This window comes from Hesperophylax consimilis, chromosome 10, assembly GCF_061612785.1.
Source record: "Hesperophylax consimilis isolate HC1 chromosome 10, BYU_Hcon_1.0, whole genome shotgun sequence".
Taxonomy (NCBI): domain Eukaryota; kingdom Metazoa; phylum Arthropoda; class Insecta; order Trichoptera; family Limnephilidae; genus Hesperophylax; species Hesperophylax consimilis.
Genome location: NC_142845.1, coordinates 16,249,639 through 16,262,737, shown reverse-complemented (window position 1 = coordinate 16,262,737; position 13,099 = coordinate 16,249,639).

Here is a 13,099-nt window from a genome sequence, read left to right as displayed (position 1 = left end):
TGCGAGTTTGAGGAACCCTGTTGAGTGGAGACACATCGCTTCTTAATAGTGGCCCTGCAGACCAACCTCGCTGCTGAAAGTGGTATTGGCCCTGCAGACCGACCTCGCTGCTGAAAGTGGTATTGAGTACCTCATACAAGATGCACTACAAATGTCCCATAAAAAGGGTAAAATGTCCCAGCTGTGAAACTTAGTTACAAGCCAAAAGTAATAATTATGTTTTAATGATAAACTAATGTTTATAAGACAATGTTTTATGCATAGTACAAAGGATAACAAATTATTACAAGCAATAATTTGTCGCCTGAAATATCAATATAAATTGAAAATATCTCCCGAGTAAAAATAAATTTCGACGACCGGAATTGAACCCGAAACTTCCGATGTCAAGTCAGATGCTCTGGACCACTGAGCCACGTCGGCTTATTTCCAACACGCGAAATAATACAATATGTACTAGTTTTTCAATCAACAATTACTGCTTATTATATGTTTTTCCGGTAAAAAACCAACTTTATTTTTGTAGGAAAGGCTTTGTTTAATTTTCCACTAGATGGCGTCGAGACATATTATATCTACTATCATATTAGATATAACTATATTAAATATTACCATATTAGATATTACTACATATCATATTAGATTTAGATATTACATATTAGATCATATAAGATAAGATATTACTATACATCATATTAGAAATAATATGTCTCGACGGCATCTAGTGGGAAATTTAACGCTAACAAAGCTTTTGCTATAAAAATAAAGTTGGTTGTTTACAGGTGAAAAAAAATAATAAGCAGTAATTGTCGATTGAAGTACTAGTACATATTAAATTATTTGGCGTGTTGGAAATAAGCCGACGTAGCTCAGTAGTCCAGAGCGTCTGACCGGACATCAAAAGGTGCGGGTTCGATTTCCGTCGGCGGCATTTATTTTTCAATTTGTATGGATATTTCAGGCGACTAATTATTGCTTTTAATAATTTGTAATTAAAAGTAATAAGTTATAAGTCTAAATGATGAATAAATTAAGTTATTAAGCGCCCTTGAGGTGATTTTCTCACGAAAACTGCAATATACAAATAATCCAATAATAATAATTAGTATTATTATTATTACCTCAAATATATTTGTCTTAGGTGAAAGCCATTTGGTCTGTAATTTTATTTTGTTCGCCATATTTAACTACCTACTTGCAAAGTCTGGAGTTTTTGACTTACTCATATGTAAAATACCACACAAGAGTTAACTACTCCCAACTGTCCAAAACCGGTGGGATTATGGCCTCCCCGATTGTTTGTTTTTTTGTTGTGAGGCTGAAGGGAGTGGGGAGAGGAAGGTTGGGAAGAACCTGGCTATTCAGATCTGGTCACCAGCCACTACTAACGCATTTTAAAAAACGTTTTGGTTCGGGGTGATGGTCTTTTATTAGAACGATACTAAAAATATTACACTAGTGAACGTGCCTCAAACATACTCATTTTATTTGTACACGATTTGAATCCGCGACTTTTGGATCATTAGTCGTGGATCTTAACAGCTCGACCACGGTAGTGTATAGATATATAATAATATATTATTATATGTCAAAAGGACAAATTTCGTTGTTTCACGAATGCTGCCGATATAAGATATATATTTCAACAAAATATTCACGCCCAGAAATAATATTCATAAATTCAAATTATTTTGAATGGCGCTATCTACCTTTTCCGCATAAAGTACACTGAGTGATGTTGATTCAGTCATTAACGGCCTGGCGTCCATTTGTAAAAAGAAAATTGATTTTGAATTTCAAATCCTTTGTATCCTCTAATCATCTTTTGCCAAATTGCTTTGGGGAACTCTCGAGAAGAGTAGATTAAATGAGAAGGATATAACTAAGACTTTGCAAAAAGTTACACCTTTTTTTTAAAATCTTTTGTCCTTAACAGTTTAGCTAATGTTGGAAGCTCCATAGCCCTTGATAGCAATTTTGTAAGCAGAACATGGTTTCATTGAACTTAAAATTCCGGACAGTACACTTGTGCAAATGCATAGTCATAATCACCGTTCAAGATTTTTTGGTTATTTACGTCACTATCATGTTACTTTTATGTTTTTTAACGTCATGATATCAGCACTTCACCACATCGCCAATAGATTCCTACATCACTTCGCCATACCGCCATTAGGTCACTATGTCATAAGTTCATAAATTCGTTACTGGGTTATCGCTTTACTAAACCGCCAATATTTCATCACTTCAACATCTCACCACTACGTCATCATTTCACCAAATTGCCTCTACATATGTCATCACTTTACCAAATTACCACTACACCATCACTTCATCTTATCACCATTAAATCACTAGTTACTACGACGTGACTTCAAAATATCGCCATTACATCATCGCTTAATCGCCACTACGACATCATCACTTCACCACATCGCTACTTCGTCACCACACCACCACGTTCCAACTTCACTACGTCTAACGTCACTGGTAAAAAAAAAAGTAATTTTAATAAACACGGATGTATCAAACAAACACTGCCTATTTTCGTAATATATAATATCAAGAGCGCATGTTTTATTTATACCGTCGGTACATAAAAAAATCCCGGGCTTTGAAGTCGCTACTAAAATAAGCCTTACTTAACATCGGCGCCTTGAATTATTCAAAAGGTAGTTCAGATTTATTGGCTTCATGGGCACGTATGTATCCCAGTACGTGGTTTATGGCTGATGTTTATACTGCTACTGAGGAAGATCCAGCTATCAATGGAATCATGTAGAAATTAATAATAGTCGCAGAAACTACTCACTAACAGATAGTAAAGTTTATTATCTGAAAATGAATTTGTTAAATTGATTAGACAGTTTATTTTCAGAACATATGTCAATCTATTCTCCGTCTTTGGAAGTGTTTTTTTCTATAATAGTTATGACATTTATCGCAAACAAGGTCATGAGGACACATATAATTTAATTCAGGATGTAGATGGTGTACGAAGGATACTTTTCAGCGAGGTAGGAGTGGGAGGGAGAGTACACAAAAACTGACCGTTGAACATAATTAGACATAAAATCCAACTAACAGTCATTGACGTAAATACAAAGAGTTGTTATGTTCATACTTAATCGAATAAAAATTATAGCACGTTCCTGTTTCCAGGTGCAAAGTAAGTAACGAAACTTAGTGATGATCTGGCTTGTAAGCCACACAGACCATCAGGGAATAATTAATTCCCCATGAAAAAAAAAGTTGATTACAAAAAATTCATTCTGCAGGCAGCGTTACAAATTATCATCCAGCCACCAAATACATAAAACAGAGAACTCACCGAATATATCACTCGCATTGAGATTGACAGCAATTCTTTATGCTCAAGGTTAATCTCCAAATTCGGCAGCGGACGGCAATCAGCACAATAAAACTTGCATTTGCACCATGAAATAATGATCTGTCACGACAAGCTCTCAAGAGAGTAGAATTTAGAATAAAATTGAATTAACACATTGTAATTTAAAAAGTGCTGTCACTTTCTTGTGACAAAAGTATTTAAATCTTTTAGTCGTAAATCGACCAAACAGGAATAGTGGTGCCCTTTTTTGTCAAACAACATAATTCAGATGAATCTGTTTAATGCACAGATGACACAGATTTCATTGTCACTTACATACCTGCAGAGCAAAATCTATACATTAACTGACCAGAGATGTTTATCCTGTCCACTATTTTTAATTTTAATTTTCAAATTTTAAGTTAACTAATTTTAAGTCTACTGCTTCTCCAAAACTCATAAGAAAAGAATAAAATTTGGTTTTTGATCGAGAATGATTTTTGCAGCTGAAAATCATAGGAAGGCATTTTTTTCACTAGACCGACGTGTTTGTGGCAGCTGGTGACAGCTTGTCTGACCAACGAACTTATGTGCGATACTAAACTCAGTAAATCTCAAGTATGACCACTGGACCTAGTTCAGTTAGTATACTTACAGTGAAGGTAGTCTTCATTCGACGTAGCCGTTGAATTATTACCTTATCATAAATATAAATAGGTACTGTCAGGAAATGTTGGATTAGGTTAGGTCCGTGAATCGCTATCTTATATTTCTATACTCGAAGGTCTACTTTTCAGATGTTTTCAAAGAATTTACTACTTTTCAATATTTGGATCTCGTGTAAGTAATATCATTTTAAATGAGTATCTAATATCTTTTTAAATGAGAAATATCATTTTAAATTATTAATATCATTTTAAATGAGTAATATCATTTTAAATTAGTAATATCATTTTAAATGAGTAATATCATTTTCAATGAGTAATATCATTTTAAATGAGTAATATCATTTTAAATGAGTAATATCATTTTAATTGAATAATATCATTTTCAATGAGTAATATCATTTTAAGTAAGTAATATCATTTTAAATGAGTAATATCATTTTAATTGAATAATATCATTTTAAATGAGTAAAATCATTTTAAATGAGTAATATCATTTTAAATGAGTAATATTTATTTTAAATGAGTTAAATCATATTAAATTAGTAATATCAGTTTAAATTTGTAATATAATTTTAATTGTGTAATGTCATTTTAAATGAGTAATATCATTTTAAATTAAACGTATTTGGTTCGATAACACAAAATTACTGTGGCGCTACCGGATACTTCTTCTTTTGTGTGCTTGTGAAATTTGTATTATCTACCCACTATAAAGATTTTAAACTTGATTTAAATCTATAATTAGGAATTCGCTCTCTTAAATTAGCGTTTCAATGAATATCCCTGCTTTTGACAAACAATTTATAGGCGCAATTAGTTGGAAGGTGTTTGAAATACAAAGCCGTATAATTATTTGGTTTTTTCACTCCAAACCAGAATTACACCGCACATTTTTTTAAATGAAAGTCTGCTTATAACAACTTTTAAAGTCTTTGTAGATTAATTGGGCAATAATTAAAACTTTTCACCAACTGAAATTTAAATCCTTAATTTAAAAGAACAATTTACCACCATTCACCTTCATTAAATAAATTGAGAATGATTTTACACCAGACCATAGTAAACCAGACCAATTTACAAATCTATGTTTAGTGACCGAACATGAATAGTCAGGCACTTCCAACATTTTTCTCGTCCTCTCTTCTCCAACATCTCTTCTTCTCACTTCAATCTCACAACTTACCTCAAATGAGAATAACATTATTTGGGGTCTTGTGTGGTATTCATAAAATGAAAAAATCTAGATTTAATTGGAAATTATGTTACCAACTTCATGAAGAGCTATTTATTTTTTTAAATGCAAAATAAGTAAACAAAATCACATTGGTAAACCTTTTCATATATTGAAAAAAATCACGATTTCAGATGAAAATTATGTTACTGATTTCATGAAAGAGATATTTAAGTTTGAGATGAAAAATAAGTACAAAAAATTCACATCACACCTATTCATAATGCGAAAAAAATCACGATTTTAAATGAATATTAAGTTACTGATTTCATGAAAGAGATATTTAAGTCTGAGATGCAAAATAAGTACAAAAAATTCACATCACACCTATTCATAATACGAAAAAAATCATGATTTTAGATGAAAATTATGTTACTGATTTCATGAAAGAGTTTTTATTTTTTTTAAATGCAAAATAAGTACGAAAAATTACATTGTTAAACCCATTATGCCAATATGAAAAAAATCACGATTTTAGATGAAAATTATTTTAGCGATTTCACGAAAGAGATTTTATTTTTTTTAAATGCAAAATAATTTCAAAAAATCGCATTGTTAAACCCACTAGCCAATATGAAACAAATCACGATTTTAGATGAAAATTATGTTTGTGATTTCACAAAGGAGATTTTATTTTTTTTTAAACTAAAATCTGTATGAAAAAAATCACGATTTTAGATGAAAGCGATTACCGATTTCATGAAAGAGATATTTAATTTTTTAAATTCAAAATGAAAAAAAAATCACATTGTTAAAATAAGAAGTGATATTCCGAATTTCAACGCACTTTTGTAGAAACTATTATTATTTTTTTTTTTATTTAATATTAGAAAAAATATTTTTCTACATAGATAAATACAGGATATTAACAAGATATAAAACAATAGAAATTATAGCCTTTCCTCACCATAAAGAGACAATGCTCTTGTGTTTGGTGAGGGAATTCTAGTTCAATTATGTACATGTTAATATTAAAGTAAATAAATTATTTAGAAACAACACAAGATTTAAACAATATTACTTCTAGATGTAAGTAGTGAACGTATTATGGACTTATAATATTTTAAGGTATTTTTTTAATTTAAGGTGAAATTCCTGAATGTTTTCGATATTTTTTAAATTTAATGGAAGGTTATTAAAATAAATTATGCCTAGATAAAGATAGGTATTTTGAATGAGCTTAGTGTTAAATTTTGGGATTATAATAGTTTTCTGGTATCTTGCTGATGTATTGAATTGCAAGTTATGAGTATTTGACTGTATTTCTTTGTAAATTTGAAGTATTGAATATTTTAATATTTACAAACAACTTTTTTTTAAATCACAAAAAATGTTTTAGAGAGTCAGTTGGAAATTTTATAACTTATGTTACTTACATTTCCAACTGACAATAGTAGCATTTGACTAAAAATTATCATCATCATCATCATCACTTTTGGCTCTACAACCCCTGGTGGGTCTTGGCCTCCTCAAGAGTCTTCCTCCACTCATCTCGGTCCCGCGCCAGCTCTCTCCAGTTTCGAAGCTCCAAGGCAGACAAATCTTTGAGGACGTTGTCGCTCCATCTTAACCTTGGCCTTCCCAGGCTCCTTCTCCCTATCGGTCTTGAGCTCAGCAGGGACTTTGGTTCTTGATGCTCGGTCATTCTCTCCACATGACCTAGCCACCGAAGTCTTCCCAGTTTTATGAACTTTGTGACGTTTAGCTCCTTAAACAGAGTATAGAGCTCATTGTTATAACGTCTGCGCCAAAATCCATTTTCTAGAACCGGTCCGAAGATGCGCCTCAAAATTTTCCTTTCAAAAACGTCCAGTGCTCGCTCATTCTTCTTAGTTAGAACCCACGTCTCCGCTGCGTACGTAAGCACTGGTCTAATTAGTGTTTTTTACACTAATACCTTGGTGGTTCTGGAAAGCAGTCTGGATTTTATTTGTTTTCGTAGGCGGAAATAGCAGCGGTTTGCATTCACGATGCGCTTCTGGATCTCCTCTGTAGTGTTGTAATTATTTGTTATCAGTGAGCCCAGGTATGTGAATCTTGGTACCGTTTCAAAATTTTGGCTTCCACATACGAGAGATGAGGTTTGTTGGGTACATCCTACGGCCATGTATTTGGTCTTCTGCTGGTTTACTACAAGACCCATATTTTTGGTAGAACTTTCAAGATTTATGAAGGCGTCTTGTAAATCATCGGGATTTTTCGCAATTATGTCGATATCATCAGCGTAAGCCAATAGTTGCACAGAGTTGTCAAATATCGTTCCTCTTTTCTCAATGCCTGAGTCACGAATAACTTTTTCTAAGGCTATGTTAAATAAGAGGCAGGCCAATCCATCTCCTTGTCTCACCCCGTAGAGCGCTTCAAAAGGTTCGGACAGATCACTGCCAACCCTGACTCTACACGTTACTGGGGACATTGTCAGTTTTACCAGATTGATCAGCTTACGCGGTATTCCAAACTCACTCATTGCATTATACAATGCGTTCCTATTAATACTGTCATACGCGGCCTTGAAGTCTACAAAGAGGTGATGAGTCTCGACATTGTATTCTAACGTTTTTTCTAAATAACTAAAAATTATAATTGCTGAAAAGCTGTGTAAATTTTATCATGAAATTTAGTGAGTTGATGGTTTGATTTGAGATTTTTACGGCCTTCTTTACTCACGGTTTGCGTGTAATGATCTGACCTTTATACTTCAAACTTTTCCTTCTCTTCTTTCTACGATAATTTTCCTTTAAAGTCCCATAGGTAACTTTTCCATAAGGCTTTGCATATGTGTTCGCAGGGATGGAAAATTCCTCCCCTGCCGACTCTACGAGCCTTTGCTCCTCTCTTTTGATTCTAGTTTGTCTACGTGACGTACGACCTTGAACGTACTCATTTCACGTGACGGTTCAGTATAAAAAGGCTTCACCGAACGTTGTGTTGGTTTTTTGTTTCTCGGTTTAGAAACCTAGTTATCTATGTATGTGTGGTATCCCTTGGTTCTTTTGAGATAGAGTGAGTTGCATCGATTACCGCTGTGTTTTAAAACCATTTCATAAACCTTATTTTTCTGAAGTCGCCTGCTCTTCAAACTAGCTACGTGATTCTACCTGTCATAGGGTAATGTGAGTATAATAAAGTGTTAGATTTTATATATGTGATATACATACGATAAATTTATGGTGTTAGTTGTCGGCGCCATCCATGTATATATTTTGGGAGGGGAAGGAGAGGAAAGGGAATGATTTTTTTTTCAAGCTAAGATTGACTCCTCCTCTTACCAAACAAAACTGATGGATGATAATTTGAGCAAGGCGATCGATATCTGCGTGTCTGGATATCACAACCGGCCGGGTCTCCCCTTGTTCCAAATCGGCAACCTTCACGCCAGAATAAAGAAAACCAGGTCTCATCACCAATTTCAGAATTGCCCCAATCTCAAACACCTCCAGGAAAATCTACTTTACTGAGTGTAGAAGGGGAAAACCATGACATCCCTTGTCACGAATCTAGTCGCGAAAATGTGACACGCAAGGTCCTAAGTTACGTGCCACCTCTAGAAAACGTTGTAACTCCCACGCCGTCGGGGATTTACATCCCTTTCTAGGTCAATACATAGATAACACACGACGATCTTGTCGACATTTAGCCTGCTTTTTAACGATAGGTTGTGTGCCTACCCATTCAGCCAATTATCATGTGAGATATATGTAAGGTCTACTCGAAATGCCAAATTTAGGATGAGGACTGTCTGTATTTTTATATTCGGTTCTAGTAATTATTTTATGAGGTTACTAGCATCCTCGTGTATTAGGTATGGGTAACTCCTACTGAATACCTATCCTCTCAGGTAGGTATAAACGGATAATTGGTTTGATTTTTGCATTTAATTTAAAGAGGCTGCCTACCTCTCGAAAGGTACCTGTTGAGAAAAGTTGTTCGGTTGGTAGTTTTATTTCGGAGATGACCATCTCCCTCTTTCGACTTTAGATTTGTTTTTGTGCATCCCAATTCGTAACTTAGAAAGTCAAACAATAGATGAAAAGTATTAAATTAGAAAGTCAAATAACAGAAGAAAAGTTTTCATTCTGTTTTGTCTGGTTGCATCCGATCGCTTTCTATTTGGGCGGTCATACGCTAGCAAAACTTCCCCTTTGACTGACTGTACACCGCGCCTCTCGGCCTATATATGAAAAGGTCATTGGCCTGTCTCTCACTCACAGCTGATTGACAATCCGTCTAGGGTATTCCTTTTAATGATAACATTATTTGGGCGGCAGGTGTCGTAAACTTAGTTGTATCCGTCTTTTAAAGGGGGTCCTCTGGAATTTAATAAATAATATAAAAACTCACCCAGTTAGTCACCTCTCATTCTCAGCGTGAAGCTTACCTGGTTACACTATATAGCTAAATCACTTTAATTTTCGACCTCCTCCCTACGCTTATAAAAGGGTAATTAAATATTCCTGTAAATAAAATTGTACCTCCCTAATCTGTCAGGATTCGAACCCACAGTTAATGATATATTTGTTTCTCTGGTTTTCGGTCTCCGTGGATAAATGCCATCTCGCCAAATCAATAACCTAGCCCGATTAAACACTTCCTGCCTTTATATGTTCGCTCTGTTTTAAAAACGCAATCATTATTTTTATTATTTCATGTTTTTAAGACAAGTGATTTAGTTTGAACTACACATTTACGAAATCACGTTTAATTTAACACATTTTTATAACACAATCGCGATTGCACAACACCTGGCGCCCCTGAGGTGGGTTTTTACAAAACGGCGCTCTACAAATTACCCAATTATTATTATTGTCATTATTATTAATTGTTTTCTCACTGAGTCCAATCACTTTCACTTCACACAAAAACCGGTTCAATAATATTTCACTTTAATTCAGAAACCAACAAAGCTTTCCAACATCATCTGAACTCACTAACCAATTGCAAACTCACACATCACTTCTGGCTTGCATTCACCTCTCGGGGCTGTCAACGTATCCGAATTCCAGACTCGACTGTTTCATCGATCTCTGCTCCTTTCCCGTGGGAACATGGCACTTCTAGCCCGTCTGTCAACAAATCCCATCTGTTAGCCCAAACAAAAAAATTTTAGAGCACGTTCGTTTATTATTTATCGTTTATTTTTGTGGATATTCAAAACATCACATGCGCTACCTCCTTTTTTAGCCAACGTTCACATCTGCCCTGATGATGGAAACTGTAATGCTGTCTGAAACGTTGGCTAAAGAAAGAGGTAGTGCTACATGTTATAATAACACAGTAATAAAACACTATAGTAGTTTATGGTTTTTCAGAAAACTTATGTCTACTTCATGAAAAAGATTTTTCACAGAAAAACTAGCAACACCAAGAACCCAAGTAATGTAATTTATATCCTTTTTTGGATACATTGGTCATATATTTCCAAATCGTAATTCTTTCTTTTGGTTCTATCAGTTGAAAAGTCTGTTGTAATTTGGCGAATCAGCTTTCTTTAAAATCGGTGTAGATTCTTATGCACACTTCTAGGAATTCTCTTTTCACTGTAGGCTTCAAAGTGAACTTCAAGGGGTTGTTTACCCGTTGCAATAAAACATTATACAAATAAAATCGCATGAACTCGCCCTTCCCAGGGTTCATTATCTCACTTAATGTTCTGGAAAAGGTGAAGAAACATAACAGAATATTCTCCTGGAAAAATTGTAATGGAAAAATCTTGTTTTGCGAAAGTGGAAAAAATAATTAAAATTCATTTGTTGTTTTGTAATCATCGCTGTCTCGAATAGTGAAAATAATCTTTAATTTATGCACAACAGCGTTGAATCCTCGTGTTAAATTTGATGTACGTGTTCGTCGTATGCATTATGGATTTTATTGTTATTAGGTTCTATCTGGTCCCCATACTTTAAAAACCACTCCGATTCCATGTAAAAAATTCATGACAGATATAATAAAAATAGATTTTTTAGGGTTCTCCAATAAGAGGTTTTATTTTGTATTCAATCGTAAAAGATCAATGGTTTTGTTGCTTGTGTGGCACGTAGCGCCGTCTTGTTGAAAATAAACATTGTCCAGATCAATATCATCCAATTACGGCCATAAAAAATCATTAATCATCTCTCGATAGCGCAATCCATTCACCGTAACCGTTGCTCCAGCCTCATTTTTGAAAAAGTAAGGTCCAATGACTCCGCCAGACCATAAACCGCACCAAACAGTCACACGTTGAGGTTAAAGAGGCTTTTCAACAATAACTCTTGGGTTTTCCGAGCCGATGCGATAATTTTGCTCGTTGACGAAGCCACTGAGGTGGAAATGGGCCTCATCACTCAAGATGATTTGCATTTGATTCACTCAAGTGAAATTTAATAAATTCAATGCGTTGCTGAAGCGTGTATCGTTTAGTTTCTACTTGTCAAATGTCAAAAAATGACAGCTTTAAAAGTAACATCTACCGAAATAACGGGCTATTCAAAATAACACCTCTTATTGGAAAATCCTGTATTACCGAATTATAGACCGTCCTGATTTATTTAGTTTAATCACTTTCAACATACCAACATAACTACTCGATAAAAAATTAACTCGAACGAAAATTATTTTTAATTACAACAGCAATATCAGGACTGAGTCATTTAGATACTCATCCAGTTATCATGCAGTTGGCAATAATTTCGCAGAAATTTTAGATGTGTTCAATCACATGGAATATAGTTACAGGAAGGCAAAAGTAACATACCTCGATAATATGAATAACTAAACTAAAAATAATATTATTCTTATGCATTGAATTTCTATATAACTAATTGTAAACTTTTATTTCTTGATTACGTTTAGTACAACTTAATCATATAAGTTGATATCATACGTTAAAGATTCTAAAAATAAAACAATCAATATAACGAAATCACGAAATTCCACTAAAAACATTGTGTGTTTTTAATCTAATTTTATTTTATTTTATTAACAACCACTATTTAAATTGCTATCTCAACACAGGCGTTCCACACCTAGTGAGATGGGCAATACGTCACTATAAAAGTATAAAAAAAAAAATAAAAATAAAAAATATATATATAGGTATATAAAATGATTTTTTAAATATTTAAAAAAAAAATCAAATATATTTGTACCTACGTACCCAGTAGACATGTAATGTTATATAAAATATGTGTGTAAAGTTGTTTGTTTTCCAAACAAAGCAAAATAAAATACAAAGAATGGAGCATTAAAAGGTTATGTAATAATAATTGTTCCTTTAAATTCTCCTTTTTCGAGTACCCTCCCCTATCAGAGGTTGGCTATTATCAGATAAATTATTACCATTCAAGCTGCAGCTCGAACAATTTTAACATTAACCATTATTAGTTATTTCAGTATTTAAAATCCACATACCAAAGTTGTACAGTCAGTCATTTTTTTTTAAATATTCTCTTTTATTAAACAGCTTCACAAATCTTATACGACATTATTATGAAGGTAATAAAATCATTTTATGTTACAAAATCTTCCTTTATTTGAAAAGCAATATCTTCTGACATTCGTTTCCATCCGAGAAGAACTGAATCTTATTCAAGGAAGCTTGTTTTCATCTTCTCTCGTTTGGTTTGGATGACAGCATCCAATGCATCACACAGGGTGATAAAATAAATCCAAAACGATGGAGTATTCTCCAATATTATGCAATTTTCAAGCCACTCGATGTTCAAAAGACGTAAGGAAAGTTCATAGCGTGTCTCAGCAAAATTACAAAGTATGATGGATTTTTGCGATGGAATTGAAAATTATGGTTCATTTGGAATTTAATACTTTCTGCAACAATATAAGGTAATATCGTTAAATTTAAAGATTTTGATGGCTTTGCTTGGAGCTAAT